Below are 18,856 nucleotides of genomic sequence, written 5' to 3'. Positions count from 1 at the left end.
GACTGGGCCTCACTGCCAGTTATAGTCCCTGCTTGCTAGCATACTTCTCCTGCTGTTGTTGTATTTGCTGTCTTCTGTGTTACCGTTGCTGACCCCTGGCCTGGATTTTGACATTGCTGATTTGCCTGTGACCCTGACCCCTGGCTTGAATACTGACTTCGCTGATTTGCACGTGACCCTGAAACCTTTGACTGGATGCCTGATTCCTCCTCTTTGTAATACCTGCGCTACGATCTCAGGTTATCAGCTCCTACTACTAGAGAACAAGACCTGGGGGCATCCGAGTACCTGTGAGCGTGTCTAGTTCTACGGGAAAGGCAGCTGCTATAGGCGAAGACCTCTTAAGCGGTTCTAAAAGTTGATACCTGGGGCATGAGCCGCAACAGTCTTCACGTATTTCCAGAGACAAGGAAACACGGCAGTCCCTTAGTAGCCCTCTCAAGCTTCCGACAGAAGACCTGTCCCATGGAAAAAATCCTGCATTCAAAATTAGAGAGGCCCAAAATGTATTGGGCCTTCCTCAATGTTAGCCAGGTGGAAGCCTCCACCTCCATAATTATCGCCTGAATTTTATACACCCAATCAACGGGGAGACAACACTGCCCCAGGGCAGTGTCAATCTCCACATCAAGATAAGACAGGCAGATTGTAGGACCTTCTGTCTTGTCACGTGCGACAGGAACCCCCAAGGGTATGAAAAAGCGCCAGCTAATAAAATAAAACATCCACGCAGGATGCAGACTCCTCCTCCCTGACCAAGAGGTAATCGTCCAAGTAATGGGCGACACCCCTATGACTGGCACCATTGAAGAAACAAACTAAAACATTCAAAAAATGTGTAGGGAATAGCGCAACCGATGTTGAGGTATTTGTTGAAATAAGACCTGTCTGTCAAACGGAACCTCATGAAAGGAAACAAAATGGGATTCAACGAATGGAGGCGAAAAACAAATTCAACATCGACTTTAGCCAGCAGGGTCCGAGGGACCAAAACCCCGCTCCATCTCTAACGCCGCCTCAAACGACTGATAAACTGACACAAATTACCTCTGGAAAATTGCAGCAGAGTCCAGGTTCTGCACCGACATGGACCTAACAATCCACGTGACAAGGCAATGCAAGGGAAAACCGAAACTAAAACTTTCACCTAAAAAGGCAGCTGTGCACGTATTGGGATAGCCACGGATCCAGGCAATCCAACTTAGAAGGGCCTTTCTTAGCAGTTTTACATTTTACATTTTGACTGATTTGGATGATTATCAGTATTTATTAATTCATTGGCAGTGACTGATGAACAATTTCAGTGTATGCACCTCCGTTATTTCATTCAAAGGCGTTTGAAGTCTTTCATATTAAATTAGATGCCTGTCTAGGATTGTAAGGTGACTTGCTGTTATTTATTGATTCAAATGTGCAATGTGTGTGTTTATTAATTTATTGTGGTATATTAATAAAACAATCTTTTAATCTGTAATTTGGTTGGCTAGCTTTGCAATATAGCTATAGAATTTACGCTTCCTTTTTTTCTGAATATATGAAAAAGTTATCCATAATTCAAACTAAAAAATATGTAAATAAATGCAAAATATTAAGGAATCAAACTGAGGCTGAACAAACATATCTAAATCCCATCTGTTCAAATACATTGTCACTATTAAGCTAATTTTGAATGCCCCACCAAACATGGATGATTACTACAAACAAACAAACAAACCATACTATCGTGAGGAACCGGAAATTGTTATTAAGTCCTTGCATATACCTACTGACAGAAACAAACCTAGCTCAAAACCCAAACTGTTCATGATCCCCATACACAATAGTGAGCTTGACTGGTAAATAAAACCATGTGAGACAACATAAAATTTACTGAATTCAGACCGATCAATTCCATCATAATCAAATTGAAACTTAAATGTGAAATAATGTCCAGATATTTACTCATAGGCTACATAAATATGGAACCAAAGCAGAATATCAATATGTCCCTACCGATATAGCCACTGTTGTATACATGTAAACCCACTAGCTGATGCAAACTGTAAGTCCTGGTGTGGAGTGAAAATGGCAATGCCCCCCGCTGTACATCCAGGAATACCCCTCAAGATTGAAATTTTGCAGAAAATGTTGCCTAGTGCCAGAAGAGGAAACATTTATCAGCCAGAAGACCGAGAAGCCTACAACGTTGCTTCCAAGGAATCATCTAATAATATGGAAAAGTTGCTCTGGCACGTGTAGATCCTCAAAACTATTGTCGGTGGTCAAAACACTTTGGACATTATTATACCAATGCATTTTGCACAACCCCATATATTATTATTATTAATTTTTATTAAATTTTATTTATAGGGCGCCACAAAGAATCCATAGCGCCATACAAGGACAAACAATGGCACAGTACAAGGTGAAACAGCACAGTACAAGTAACAGTAAGCACTATAACTCTGGGGGCTCAGGCACAGCATGAAAGAGAGGGAGGGAGGGGAAAAGTGAGTATAGGCAGGTAACTATGGCCCAAGAGGGTGGGCACGGATGACAGGTTGAGAGTCACTGAGGGGAGCGGAGAGAAGCGAGAGGAGACAGAGGGCAGAGGGACTGAGAGGAGGTGAGCTGAATAGCTGGAGAGCGCAGTTAAAAGTGATGGAAACAGAAGGTAGGAGAGCCCTGCTCAAAGGAGCGGACAATCTAAAGGGAGGGGAAGACAGACAGACACATGGATGAGATGGAGAGACAGGAGAAACGGAGACGGAGTCGAGGAAGGGGAAGAAGGGAAGAAGGGATGAGAAAGAGAGGTAGCCGACCGGAGGGAGTTTAGGCATGAGACTGGAAGGCTTTAAGAAAAAGGTGGGTTTTTAACGTTCGTTTGAAAGAGGACAGATTAGGGGAAGTTCTGATGGAGCGGGGGAGCTTGTTCCAATGGAGGGGAGCGGCGCGGGAGAAGTCTTGGATACGTGCGTGAGAGGAGGTAATCAGAGGGGAAGAGAGGCGACGATCATTGGACGATCGCAGTGAGCGGGAGGGAGTGTGAATAGAGATAAGGTTAGAGATGTAGGGAGCAGTGGAGCTGGCAAGGGCCTTGTAAGTCAGAGTGAGGAGCTTGAAAAGGATTCTGTAGGGGAAGGGGAGCCAGTGAAGGGCTTGGTAGAGTGGGGATACAGAGGTGGAACGGCGAGAGAGGAAAATAAGCCTAGCAGTGGCGTTAAGTACAGATCTAAGGGGAGCGAGATGAGAGAGGGGGAGGCCGATAAGGAGAAGGTTGCAGTAGTCCAAGCGGGAGATAATCAGAGAGTGGAAGAGAGATTTGGTGGCATCCTGGGAGAGGAAGGGCCGAATGCGGGCAATGTTGCGAAGCTGGAAACGGCAGGATTTGGTGAGAGAGTGAATGTGAGGGGCAAAGGAGAGAGAGGAGTTGAGGATGACACCTAGGCAGCGGAGTTGGGGAACAGGGGAGATAGATAAGTTGTCAACAGTGATGGAGAGGTCAGACGGGAAGGAGGTACGAGAGGGAGAAAAGACAATGAGTTCAGTTTTAGAAAGATTGAGTTTAAGAAATCTAGAGGACATCCAGGAGGAGATGGCAGAGAGGCATGCGGATACCCTGGAAAGAAGGGAGGGAGAGAGATCAGGAGAGGAAAGGTAGAGTTGAGTGTCATCAGCATAAAGGTGGTACTTGAGGCCGAAGGAGCTGATGAGTACACCCAGAGAAGAGGTGTATAGTGAGAATAGTAAGGGTCCAAGGACAGAGCCCTGAGGGACCCCGACTGGAAGGGAGGAAGAAGGGGAAAGAGAATCAGAGGTGGAAACAGAGAAGGAACGGTCGGCAAGGTAAGAGGTGAACCAGGAGAGGACGGTACCGGAGAGGCCAATGGACTGAAGGGTGTGAAGCAGGGGGGGGTGGTCAACGGTGTCAAAGGCCGCTGAGAGGTCGAGGAGAATCAGGAGGGAGTAGTGGCCCATGGCTTTACTCCACAGTGTACACTATTGATGTGTGCACTTTTCATTTTTGTAGACACACAGACTCCAGAGAATCCACAAATCAGAGATTTAAGCACTCCTTGAAATCTGACTGTTGCAACATTCGGACTAGAGTGCTTCTCCACATACATACTGGCGGAAGTTGGTATAAAAGCGTTTTGACCACCAACAGTAGTTTTGAGGATCTACATGAGCTGGAGCAACTTTACCTAAAAATGAGCTGCTTTCACCTTTATTTTGCACTGTCTCATTACCCCCTCAGCCTGTGCAAAACACCACTCCTTCACAAATCCCACCTTCTTGATCTGCAAATCTATGCACTTTAATGGAAATCTAGATGCAAATAGATACACATGGTGGGACCAAAACTGATTTTAAATCTCGGTTGTTTTGCATTTTTTCAAAGTCCTCCACCGTGCTTTATTTGTTATGTGTTAAGTCATATCACTGACATTCATATTTTCAAATCAGATGTCATTGGAACACACTTGTAAAATGAATATTTCCACTTCAATACAATAGTAAGTACAAACATTTCTTTTAACTTAAAATGCTAAATGCATAAGCATGTGCCCTGTGAGAGTTATATAGAATATATAAAAGGCCTCTTATTTGTATGGTGATTGGCAATGAAGAGGGATTTGGTTGCTGGCAGAACATAAGACAAAGCTGACAACAAAGCTTTCTTTTCATGCTTTCCAAATGAACATATTTCTAATCTGAATTTCAAATACTTGACAAGAGGGAAAATCTGCAAGAAGAGCTTTGAGTGGGAAATTGCTTATGGTTTTTGCATAATTAATTGTATAGACAGTCATGCATCTCCTAAAAGATGTCCTGTATAATGCAAATAAGATATTACCCAAGATCATTAAACAAAATGTATTAAGTGCTGATATTTTACAACAATGTATTATTAGTTAAAAGGCTAAAAGACATTAGGACACCAAAGCAGAAAGTGTATTGGATGCTGCTCAATCGATTGAAGTGAAAGGAAACAGGATATCCACAAAGCTATTCTCTTACAAAGCTGAGCAAATACTGACTGTCTGCAGGGAATCTTATCTGAGCCCCTGATGAGGAGTATAAACAAAAAGCAATCAAACAAAACAATAAAAATATGATACTCCCTTGCATTTTGGGATCCATAATAAAAGTTAGTGGAAGCCCTACACACCACTACCTAATAAAGTTGGGAGCTGGTGTTGATTCTTTAGATAATGAAAATACAGCTATTCAAATTGAAATATATGGTTTTAATGAAATGTGAATGTACAATAATAACACCTAATAAAAACAATAAGATAGGGACACCTGGCAAAACAAGTATGGAGAGAGAAAAAAATCAAACATAAAAATTATACCTTTGTTCACGGCCTTTAAATTACCTCAAACCTTGAAAAAAAATACACTTATCTTGAATCCTTACAAGTTTATTCCAGTGTATAAAATGTCTACATATGGTAGACTTCATGAAAATAACATATATGCAAAGTAAGCTAAAACAAAGTTAAGTTAGTTAAGAAAAAAAAACAGTTGGGTAAACATCTCCAGCACTATATACAATCAACTCCAAAATGATTGGCACCCCTCAAAAATTGGGCAGAAGCAAATATATAAAATAAACAATACATATAATAATTCAAATATTCCTCAAAAATGTTAGGAACATTTGTTTACCATTTACAGTATATAATAGACATTCCTACAAGAGTGTTGTTTTATTTTAAGAATAAATGTCTTTCAAAAACATATGTGGCAAAGTTATTTGCTCCGCATAAAAATATTTTATATAAAACCAAAGTAATTTGCATTTTTTTATGGCTCGTAATCTCCAGGACTCCCATTGTTAGATATGACCGTTTCCTGTTTCCCTGGGGTATAAATACTGTAAATACTGGTGGTAGTCATTATAGCGGCACTTATAAATCCGACACACTACATAGTGACAAAAAAATCAAGATCACTACAATAGCGATAATGTAAAAACAGAGACTTACAAGCTAACAGACAAGTAGTATTTCCGGCACTTTAAATTCCCTGCAAATGTAAAAAGCAACTTTCCAAAACATGCAATGGTAATTCTATACCACACGATTTTAGGCCAAAATCTTTCTGCCTCTACCAGAAGGCTGAAGCTTGACTTGGTGGATGTTACAGCAAGATAATGACCCCAAAACACATCCAATCTGAAACTGTTGAGGTAACACAAAATCAAACTTTTGCAATGGTCCTCTCAGTCTCCATATTTGAACCCAATTTAATACTTGTGGTGTATATTTAAAGAGGGCAGTCCACAAGCGATGACACAAGACTGTTAGATCTGAATGAAGGAGTGGTCCAAGGTCCCTAAACTACTTACTGTATTCAACACTTGCAGTACTAAACATAAATAAAAACTACTTTATTATAAAATTGGTAATCAAAGACTGGAGATAGTCTCCTATTGGGGAAAAGACACATATATCCAAACATTGAGGATATATCTTAGGTTTATATATCTGTATCATTGATCTCTAACCCGTGGATACCCCTAGGGTTTTTTTTTAGTGCACTAATATCTTGCATATATAATCCTGATGTCACATATATAGGTTAAATGTTCTAATTTACAGATTTTTATTCACCTTCTACAATGTGTATCACAGGTCACCAGAATTCCTACCTACAGCTAATGTGCTGAAAATCTTTTCTAACTGGAATTAGACATTGTTCAAATAACCTAATGTCCATTTGCATTATGGTGATATAACCAGATTCATCCTTATTACAATTTATACATATTTGTGATTATTCCTATATGTTGAGGACCTATCTGTATATTATTCAAGCTCTGTTGTCATTCTGCACATTCATTATTCTCAATATGCTGTGCTAGAACACCTTCACAGATCCCACAAGCCTATGTACTTAGTCTGATATATCCCCTATCTCTTTTAACTAAAGGCATCAATGGTATTTTGTGCATTATAGTCTGTTATATATCATTGTATTTTTTATTTTATGTACGTAGATGTCAGGACCACCAGTTACATAACTGAGAGTCATGCCATATTTTTCCTGCACGCGTTTCCCCGTTACTTTCTCAATGAATAAATGATACAAATATATAAATCTAAGAGAAAACTCAATATTTGGATAATGGTGTCTTTCCCCAATAGGAAACTATCTTCAATCTTTGATTATAACTTTTATAATTGAGATAGTGTAACTCTGATATATATATATGCATTGAGGATGCAATATTAACATAATCATATAGCTGGTCTTTAATACTCTTTAATAAAGCAGTAATGTGCAATCTTCAGTGATGTCAGTAATCTGATAAAAATAAATAAATATTCATTAATACAAAATAATCAATAATAAAAGAAGAGATCAACAGATCATGTTTTAGTCTTTTATTTCACATTATTAAGATTATTTTATTAATTACAGCCCTTGAACGCCCTCTAAAGCAATACACTTTTTTATTTGCTTGCAGGGTAGCAGCATTTACATAGGGTGCTGGTTCCAACACAAGACAGCCAAGCAGCGCATTGAAGTGAGTTATAGCAGACAAAAGGTCCTCTGGGCACATGGAACAAGGGGCTAAAATCTAAAATTGAGAATTAAAAACAATTTACAGTAACCTGTGATTCCCAAATGGCTAAATGGTTCATCATTGGGACAGTTTCCACAGGAAACTTGAGCTCTAATTAAATGCTTTATTAACATGAAATTTGCTATCTCACAATGTTACACAAACATGCTGCCTCCCCAAAAAATTAATTACCTTAATACACTTTCTATATGTGCAATGATAAAAACCAGGCGTGCCGCACCAGGGAGCCCGGTTGAACAACCCCTCTGATCCTTCCTTTTGTAATAATTTTTTGGGTAGCTTTACATTATTTATACACTTTTCCCTTAGTTCTGCCAGCCGCCTCCTCGTGGCTTAGGAATCATTTCAATCTAATCATTTTGGAAGCCATGCCATTGGTGTTTAGTTAGTTCCACCTCCCTCTTTTTGGGCACACCAGCCCCTTACTGGAGGAACAGCTTATAGTGATCAATGCTATTTATAAATACGCACCTACTCTGACCTAAGAATGCTTTTTGTATGGTATATTTAAAATTGGTACCTTTACATATTGAGCACCTCATATAAAAGAGATTATTAGCATATATTTTGCTTTACTCATTATGAATCAGCAGCTGTTTGTCAATCCTTTTTTTGGTGCCATCTAGTTTTTTCATACACTGTCTCATAGTAAATGCTTGTAATCCTTGACAAGTAATATAAGTTCACCTAAACGACCATCTGGCTTCCTGCTGCAGACTTGGCTTTCCGTATGTTTCTATAAGCTTACTTTGATTATTTCATAACTGCCTGTTTTTCTGGATAATGTGATTTACTCCTATCAGTATAACACAACGGTGCCCCCACTCTACTCTAGTGAAGAGGTTATATTAGTGAGTGCGGTTTCAGCCCTGTCTTTTTCCATATATTGTAGCAACACTTTCAACAAAAATATAAGGGGTTCTCATCAACAAAGCAATTGTTATACTCAATCAAACCATATACACGTACAATGAATGTACTCTGTAATGTTCATACAGTTTTCAGCGGAGTTAACTGTAGAAAATGCCATTTTTAAAAAGCAGATCTTGACTTTGTTCCACCTGCAACGGTTTTATGATGCACAAACCTTCTCAAAATAAACCTTCTACATTGATGTAGCTTGGGGCAGCAAATAATGATTCTAAGGTCATATCTACTTAATATTTTACAGTGAAGACAGACTGTAGGATGAGCAATTGCTAATTGAGATGCTACAAAATACTGTTATGAAATTGATGCACGTCCTAAGAAAAGAAAATTAGTATACTCTTAAACAATATGTTTTCATATGGAAACAGATTTCAAATGAGATAAAGTAAACATATAAAACATATCTTTAAATTATAGCTGGGAAAAAACATAATATGTTGATGTTATGATGCTATTTTCTATGATTTAATAATGATTAATAATTGTACAAGTAACAATACACTTTCTGCAGTCTAAGACAATGAGGGTTACTTGCTAACACTGCTCAAAGGTGCACATTTACACTAAAGCTCTAGCAATCACCAATTAGCTTCTCTCTGTACAGAGCAAGTTAGATAATCTGATTGGTTGCTGTGGTAGTAGTGTAGATTTGCACCTTTGAGCAATGTTAGTAAATAATCTTAAAAGTTCACTATTTACTAAAATTGTTGCAAACTTGAACAATTTCATAACCAATAACAACCAATCACACAGTTGCTTTCTTTATTCTACCTCCACAGAGACAGAGCAAAGCTAATTGATGATTGGTTAGCATGGGTTACTGTAATAAGCAAGTTTGCTGCTAAATTATTAAATTATACCAATGAGGTGCAATTGATTTTTGGACCAAAATGCTAGTGACTTCTGTTTAAAACTTGATAGCATCTAAAATAAAAAGACCAGTTTTATCCTTAAATTGCAGAATGCTAATAAGCTTGCTTCACACATCCAACGCTACACATTAAAAAATAATGGTCTCATTAACAATTATATTATATATAAAGAAAAACAAAATTTTATCCACTGCAAAATTCATCACTTTCATACTTCAATCTGCCAAGGAATTCAATATATTTATACAGCACACCAATATAATACACAAATATGGTAATCACGTGTATTTAATGTGACATAAATAATATTGAGTACAGAGTAAAATCACCATGAGTACAGTCTGCTTAACATCTATTCTCTGAAATTCTATTGAATAAATATGCTGTAATCATGAATTAAATAGTGCAATCATATGTTTATCATTTAAACAGCACAACACTTAAGCTATTTTAAGGATTAGACACAAGCAATAAATTGATTTTTTTCCTCTCATTTGCCTCACAGCTTTATGTGATGAACAACAAACTGCAGATGAATTGATAGTTTTCTTGGTTGGCATAGTGATGAAATAATTATGGCAGATTGCTTTTTACAAAGGAGGGCCTTTTAAATGAAATCATTAGCGGATGTCAAGGATCTAATTAATGTTTACAGTTAGGAATGTAGAAAAAAAATCTTTCCTGTCTTCCCTACAGCTAATAAAATATGAATAGTTCTTTTTTAGTCCTTGGAGATGCATACCGAGTGTATGTGTATAGACACCTAGAATATATGCATGATGAATTAAACTAAGCAACACTGACATTTAAACGTATTAGAAATCTACAGCACTGGAATAGTAATTACCTCCAGCAGCATAATATAAATATTTAAAGATACTGTACCTCTGCAGTAGCCACATATGCAATGGTTTGAACTGATCAAAAAATCAATTCAGAACAGCACCTGAAGCAAAATACATGGCCAGGGAAACAAGAATTTCATATGCATTAATATGAAGCAGAATATAATCTTGAATTTTAAACTAAACTTCCTGTAGGCATCACAAAATAATTCCCATTGAGCATTTACTATAACACAAAGTGCAGAATGTATCACACATATTCTTCAATCTAATGACTGGCTGTTAAAATTGTATTTTTTCACAAGAAATTATCTTATAACTTTTTTTTTCTAAGAAATTTATGTTTTCCCCTTAAACCAATGAATTTGTATTGACAACAAGCCATTATTTTTTAAAGAGAAATACTTACAATTTGAAGGTGTATTTGACTATGGTTAGAACACGTATTTAATTGTCATCTCCTGTTCATCTGTTATTTCTTCAGTTGTGTGTGTGGACAGAGCAACCTGTAACCAATCAGATCATTGGAATGTTCGCAGAAGCCCAGACATTCTAAGATGACTGTGCTGATCTTGTGGGAGGTAGTCTCCTGCCCACTTGTGTGGTTTTGTAAGTGAGGACAGTGTCACTGGGGCAGTGTCATAATGTACGGATGGGAAAGTAGGCAGTGAAGAAGTCACAGACTGGGAGTTAGCGGAAAGACCAAGCTTACCCAACAGCACCGAATAGCGAGGTTTCTGTCAAACTGATGTAGGGAGATTATAATGTCAAATGCACCTTTATATTAAACAATATTCATGCATCTAATATTTTTTATTCACTTATACTTGTTTCCACACCTAGCAGAAAAGCGATGGGCCCCTCTTAGAGTCTCTAAAGAAACATTTACTAGAATACAGAAGTCATGAGAGCTTTGCTAGATCAATTTATATGTTTTTTCAATGACATAAGTAGCTGTTTACTTACACTCTATCACTATAATAAATCAGTCTTATTATATTACTACCATTGTAGGATCTAGTGGGAAAATACCTAAACCATTAAAATTGTTTAGTTTTATTTTTTCATGTGTGTTAGTAATGATAGCCCTTAGGTACAGAAATAAGTTAAAGCAATGATTAGCCAGACACATATAAACAAAATACCATGTGCAGTTCTAATTAAGATGCCTTAAACAACATACCAAATCTCATCTTTTTCCCACTTCCCACTCCCCAAGCTGCTTGAAATTCAGAAGCAAGTAAATAATAGTGAAACCGAATATCAGTAGTAGCCAAAAACAGGCTGCTTACAATGCAGGAGCCCGGCCTTTCCATAAGAGCCAATCTATGGCTGGTTACAAAACTTGTGCATAGAGCATTCACTTGACAGGCTGACACGACCATATAGCCTTTGGCAATCTAGAGAAACAGTTATGGAATTTGATGTGCTGAATAAAAGCAAATTCTGAGAATTAAAGCATTCAGAACAATTCAAGTGCCATTGTGTAGTTCTTTATACATATAGAATAAGATAAAATGCTGAGAATACCAGTGCATCTAACATACAGTACAACAGAGGAGGTACTGTGCTGTTGTCTATATCTACAGGAAAAAAATGGCATGAATTATAGTCAACATACAGAAATGAATAAGTAGAATTAGACAGTTGTCAAAAAAGCCTTACATCCCTTACATATTGTAAAAATAGGTGGCAAATATTGAATAGTTCATTTGTAGATCACACCTTATTTCCATTAAACCAATGTATTAGCAATATGACTTGTTAAATAATCTTTGCCAGATGTTTTGTAACATACACTAGTTTTATAGTTCATTATTCCCCCACAAGAATTGGAGAATGTGCATATTTTGTACATTTCTGCAAGGAAATGGAAAATAAAATGTAGAGTTTGCAAAATAATTTATCACAAGGGAATGGAGACTGAAAATATGGTGTGTTTGTAAAAGCTTATCCCTGGTAAGGAAAACCTCTTAGATTCATCCAGGTATTGCTAAAAAAAAGTTTATTGCAATAATGTTTCTAATCACGTATGTATACAAAGTGGCATCTACTTTGTCTGACATAGATATTTATCACACAGCATTCATATACAGTATAATTAATTAGAGGCATGCAACATTTTATATGATTTTATTATGTAAACTAGTGGAAAATAAAACACTAAAGAAAGTAGATGGTGGTTGCATTACCTCTAATATATAATGGTCTGATATCATTCTTAGTGCCAAACTCTGACTAGCACAGAAAAAACAACAGGTATCTTACACAGGAAAACCTTGAGAAAATGTTTCCTACAGTTTGCTACAGGCTAAGAGTCTGTGATACTAAGATCTGTAAGCTAAGTGTTGGATGCAAACATGTAATTGTTATCAATAATATCTGTGCCAATCAAAGTACAAATGAATGACACATTAAACCATTGGGTTATCAATATATTTTCACCAGAATCAACTGGTAACTCATCATTCAATCATTTGGTTATACTCACATTAATAATAATTCAACAGCATAGAACCAAAGCCAACTTTAGCCTTTCTTTCTATATCATCATATTTCCTCTTTTCTGCTTCCATCTTCAACACATTTCTGGTCTTGGCTAACTCTCCATCCTCTCTACCAATACTTTCCTAAGCAAATGTTTTTGTTTAATCGACTCTCCTATGCCTCTGAGCTATCCAAGCAGTGATCAACCATTGTCTTGTGTCATCCTTCTCTGTAAATCTTCCAAATCCTGCAGAGGTTAGTAGCTACCCATAATATTGAAGCAGCATAATCCTTAAAAGTACTTACAACCTGAATTTGTTTTAATAGTAAATGATCTAAGGTTACGCTGTTCTGAAGCATCTTTTTTCCTGAGGCATTCTAGTTATTGTCACACAACTTGGAGTGCCTCCTAATAGTATTGTCCCATCAACTACCAACAAATAGGATTTGTTAAAGGCTTCTTCATTCACTTTCAGCATATGTTTTACTTTCCTATACTCTGTCCCGCGCCCCCCCCCACCGTTCATCCTTTCATGCTCCCAATAAACTAGGAAGGTATTATGTCTGTTTAAGAATATATGGCACCAGATAATATACATTTGCATTCAAGCTGAGCTACAGACATTGGAACAACTATACAAGTCTGAAATACCTCTCCAACAATAATGAGTGGTGTTGCACAAATTGCTGATCTGTTTGCAGCAGTTACTGTCAGTTCAAAGGAAGAATTTTCTTGCCCATTGTCATCTGGGTCTAAAAATAAAAAATAAAAAAAATCATCCAGAGGAAACAAAATCCATTCTAGGACAAAATAAGATGGGAATATTTATGTCCACAACACTCTCTAGGGCCCACTCCAAATAGTCACCTCTTCCCTTTGTCTCTGATGGAGCTACTGTGAGGTAACAGGGAGAGAGGCCTTCACTGTAAAATGGTGTTGAACCCTAGTTCTCTGGCTTTGGAACCAGATTGCATTTAGAAATATGTATCCAGGCTTCTACAGCTTACATCCTGATTGCAGTTGCTGTGTTCAGAAGAACTTGATATGGTCTATTCCACCTTGAAGCAAGTGCTAATTGTTTTTGGTGAACGTTTATCATTAACCAGCCTTTAACTGTAAATTGTGCAAGTCACCTTACAAGGTATTGTTAAGAAAAAGATAAGTTTATTACAATAATGTCTCAGACCAAGCATGATTACAGAGTGAAGTCTATAGTGTATTATATATATATATATATATATATATATATATATGTATATAAAGAGAGAGAAAGAGAGAGAGAGAGAGAGAAAAGGAGGGGAGAGAATAGGGGAAGGGCAAGAAAAAGGAAAAGGGAAAGAAGGGAGAAAAAGAAGGGAAAAAAGTGACTAGATCCATTGTGAGAAATGGGAAATGCTTCTAGAAAGGAAAATAAATAAGACTAAGGGCTAGATTTACTAAGCTGCGGGTTTGAAAAACTGGGGATGTTGCCTATAGCAACCAATCAGATTCTAGCTTTCAATTATTTAGTACCTTCTACAAAATGATAGCTAGAATCTGATTGGTTGCTATAGACAACATCCCCACTTTTTCAAACCCGCAGCTTAGTAAATCTAGCCCTAAGATTTTAATAGTACTGAGTTATGTGAAGGGTGGACTCACCTGAAAAAAGGATAGCCATGGGTCCCAGACCTTGGTGAAGGCTCTGGAGGAGTTGCGGATAATGCTGGTCATAAGTTCCATCCGCTGGCTCTGCCAAACTCTATTGATTTTGGACTCAAGTGAAGGAGGAGATTGTTGCCGCCAATCTGCCACTATTTGGCAAGTAGCTGCCGAGAGAATGTGCCTAATTAGCTTATTCTGATGGCAGGATGCCGAGGGAACTCCCAAGGGAAGAAGAAAGAATTTAGGCTCCATGGAAATGTCCACCAGCAAATTGAGTGGATCAAACTTTTAATCTCCATCCAGAAACTTGACAATCTTGGGCACGACCACCAAATGTGGAGGAACGTGCCCTCATGGGAGCAACCCCGCCAACACCGATCAGTCGAATCAGGAAGGATTTTACGGTGACGCGAGGGCACATAGTACCAGCAGTATAGTACCTTATAGGTGTTCTTTTTAATTCTGAAACAGATGGAAATGGAGGCTTCATTTTCATATATCTCAGACCCCTCCTCATCTAATAACTCTTCACCAAGGTCCCACTCCCAGGCTGACTCATGTGGGCCTCTAAGATTCGTGGTGGAAGAAGCTAACTCAAAATAAAGAGTGGAAATGAGACCTTTTGTTGAGGATTAGCGTAAGCAGAGGGCTTCAAAGGCAGGGATAGGTCGAGCTATAAGGCAGCTTTTAACACCACTATGAAAATGACGTAGTTGCAGAAACTGGTAAAAGTGCTTTGAGGGAATATGAAAGCGAGATTGTGTCAGGCGCCGTCCCCGCTGTTCTTCCACTTGGCAGGGACGGACGCCTGTGAAAGCCGCTCGGGTCGCTCTGTTGCCTTGTAACAGGGATAACGTGCCCCCAGCTCCGTCGGGTGCATGCGTCCAGGTCCGTTCCATTGCTAGGCAATGGGACTCTATTATCGGCACTCTGCGTGCCTGAATCAGCCTCCTCCAATTCCTGCTTCCCTGCTCCTATTTAAACCTGGCTCTGGCGCCATTAGGTTGCCAGAGTAACAGGTTTCAGCCTCTAGCTATCCTGTGAGTGTTTTCCCTGTTGTGACCCGGCTTCCTTGACCATCCTCCTGTGTATCTGTTCTCCTGTTGTGACCCGGCTTGTCAACCATCCTGCTATCTACGTGCCCCACTTTGTTCCTGCGACCATGGCTTGTTTGACTACCCTCCTGCATTCTCCTTTTGTACCTTGCATCCCGATTGGCTTGACCCGGACCGTCTGACTCTTCTCTCACTACACCGGCAACTGGCTAATAGGACCGTGACCTGCGTGCCCTGTGCAGCGAAGTCCAAACCTCCCTGCGGGGGTCCCTGGCGAATACCAGGGGTACGTTAGACTCCGCACCTACTAGCTCAGTAGTACTAATACCGGTTAGTGTTCTCCTCTATTCAGGCCTGACAGATTGGATGTCAGAGAATTGAGGGAAGGTTGCAGAGGAGGTTAGGTGATTGAGATATCTGATTTCCCGCAACTACCATGGCTGAAATGAGCTAGGATGAAATCCTGGAAGAACATCCAGGGAATTAATAAATGGTATTACCGGGGAGGGATGTGGCGACTGGCCATATTTTTGAGACAATGAGTCCCAAATGGATAAAGAATGTGAAATAACCAGGTGGAGCAGAAAACGCTTTGGACGGCGTGCCCTTGGGAGCCATAGGAGAGAGGATAGTGAGAGCAGCCCCAGACCTTCCGCCTCCATTTTAGACCAAACTCTAGTTTCTATTGGTCCGCACCATAAGACACATTGAGTGAGTTGGGCTGAGAAATAGTATCTATGGAAATCAGGGATCCCCAGGCCCCCTCCCTGCGGGGATCTTGAGAATTTTGAGTCGAACTCGTGGGCCGCCTGCCCGACCAAACAAACCTAGTAACGTGGAACTGGAGGAATTTAAAGACATATATTGGGATGCGAATAGGAAAAGTCTGAAAATAATAAAGCAATCTGGGAAGGATATTCATTTTAACAGCATTAATGCGGCCAATCCAAGAAATGTAGAGTTGGGACCAAGCTGCCAGATAAGACTTTTTTTGGACAAAGAGGCAGGGGAAATTAGCTTGGAAAAGATGCCGGTAATGTTTAGTGATAAAAACACCCAAATATTTAATTTTTTGAAGACCCCACTGGAATGGAAAAGAACGCCCCAGAATTATCTTGTCTGCATCAGAAATGTTAAAGTTCAGTACCGCCGTCTTGTCCGGATTGATCTTATAACCCAAAAAATAGCCATAGAAGTCTAACTCAGCCAGGAGAGGAGAAACCGACATATTGGGGTGAGTAATGGACATCAAAACACCGTCCGCATAAAGCGCCATCTTATGAGTAAAGGGACCTACTTGTATACCAGTTATCTCACGGTTATCGCGAATCCTTGCGACTAATGGTTCAATAAGAGCAAATATAAGTGGAGGGAGGGGGCAACCTTGGCGTGTACCATTCAGAATTGGGAAAGGCATCGAAGTCAAATCATTAGCAGAAACAGTGGCTGAAGGGGAACAATAGAGGGCCAAGATACCTGTCAGGAATCTATCTGTGAACCCCATTGCTCGAAGCACCCCCTCTATGAAAGACCAAACGATACGGTCAAATGCTTTTTCAGGGTCTAGCGACATGAGGAGGGAAGGAAGGTTATTGTTGTGTATCGTATGAATCAAATCAATAATCCTTCAATTATTGTCAGGGGCTTGACGCCCTGGGATAAAACCCACCTGATCTGTATGAATAAGTGCAGGGAGAAATGGGTTCAGCCTAGTGGCCAAGATCTTAGCAAATATTTTCAACATTAAGTAACGAAATAGATCTATAGCTGGTGCATAGAGATAGGTCTTTTCCCAGTTTCGGAATAACAATTATGTTGGCCCTAGTGGTGGCAGGGTCGAAGAAAGCCCCCTCGATCACTTCATTAAAAAATTTTGTTAAATGAGGACCGAGGACCTCAGCAAGCTTTTATAGTACTGGGGGGTGAGACATCCAGACCGGGAGCCAAGGAAGACTTAAATGACTTAATCGCAGCCAGGACCAGGTATCCAGTCAAGGTGGGAACTTGGGTGATTTCATGGGGGGGCAGGCACATCCAAGTTGTAGAGAAACGAGTAAAACTCTCCGAATTCATCAACAATAGTTACCGGGTCATAAGTGATGTCACCTGAGGGAAGCTGATGTATTTTATCGATATGATTCTGGGCTATTTTTTTCGGAGTTTTACAGCTAGTACCGAATCAGATTTGTCCGCTTTATCGTAGTAATGCTGCTGGAGTTTCTGCATAGTGATGGCCGCCCTACGGGAAAGAAGGGTATTTAATTGACGCTTCAGTGACGCAATCTTAGGGAGCAGGGCCGGGTCATGATGAGTTTGGTGCTGTGTGAGTAATGAAGCTAGTCTGCGTTACAAAGAGGATACTTCCTCCGCTTTTTTCCCCCCCGTATAGTAGCTTTATGGACCTCCCATATAATTCCTGCGGTCAACTTATGGGTTGAATTTTCTAAGAAGTAATTAGCAATTGATGTTTTTAGTTCTAGGCGTGTGGATCTATTTAGTCAAAGCGAGTCGTCTAGACGCCATTTGCTACAATGTGGGGGCGGTTTAAGGAGATCTAAAATTAAGGATACACCCGAATGATCAGTCCAGTGAGAGGGGTTATGTCTGTCTGTATTACATGATGGGTAACTGTATGCGAAACACATAGCATATCCATGCGTGTGTATAGTTGGTGAGGAACAGAAAAATTGGTATAATACCTAGCATCCGCATTATATAGCCTCCATGAATCAAATAAGAGATGTTGTGTAAGCAGCATAGACAAACAGGTAGACTCTGGGGGGAAGAGGCGCCCCGCTGGGAGGAGGAGGGAGGAGACCTGTCGAGGACCGAATCAAGGGTTAGATTAAAGTCACCGCCCAGGATGATATGGCCCAATTGGGCGAGAACCCTGAATAAAAGGAATCCTGAAAGGATTCAGAGACAATTTCAAAATCCACAACATAACAAAATAAACAATGTCTGAGGGTGCGTAGGGGTGATCCTAGGTCTTTTACAGCGTAAAAGAGCCGCCATGACCTGAGGAGACCCAAAGAAAAGACTTATTACCTAAAAAATTTAATTCTATTTTTAGAATAGTGTGCGGAGGAAATATAACATAAACATTATTCACTTAGAACTGTATAGAGAGTGAAAGGAAGGGAAGGAGTGTGGGGGGTGGGGATAAAACAGGTGGGCGGAAGGTGGAACTGGATATCCCCATCCCGTTAGAGGGTAGGGTGAGTAGCCAAGATTGTGAGGGATTAAATCACAGAATGTAAATCAGGCCGATGCACGATAAAAAGAGAGCCCTGTCAATAGCCCTTGAATCCAAAGGTAAAGCAGTGTGTTAAGCAAGCAATTATTTTAGTTACACCTATAAATACTTATCACATAAGGGGATTTGGAGGGGGAGGTTTGGGGACAAGGGGCGAGGGAAGGGGAGGGGCGAGTAGGGAGAGAAA

The sequence above is a fragment of the Mixophyes fleayi genome, chromosome 1 (assembly GCF_038048845.1).
Source record: "Mixophyes fleayi isolate aMixFle1 chromosome 1, aMixFle1.hap1, whole genome shotgun sequence".
Taxonomy (NCBI): Eukaryota; Metazoa; Chordata; class Amphibia; order Anura; family Limnodynastidae; genus Mixophyes; species Mixophyes fleayi.
This window is presented reverse-complemented; position numbering follows the sequence as displayed.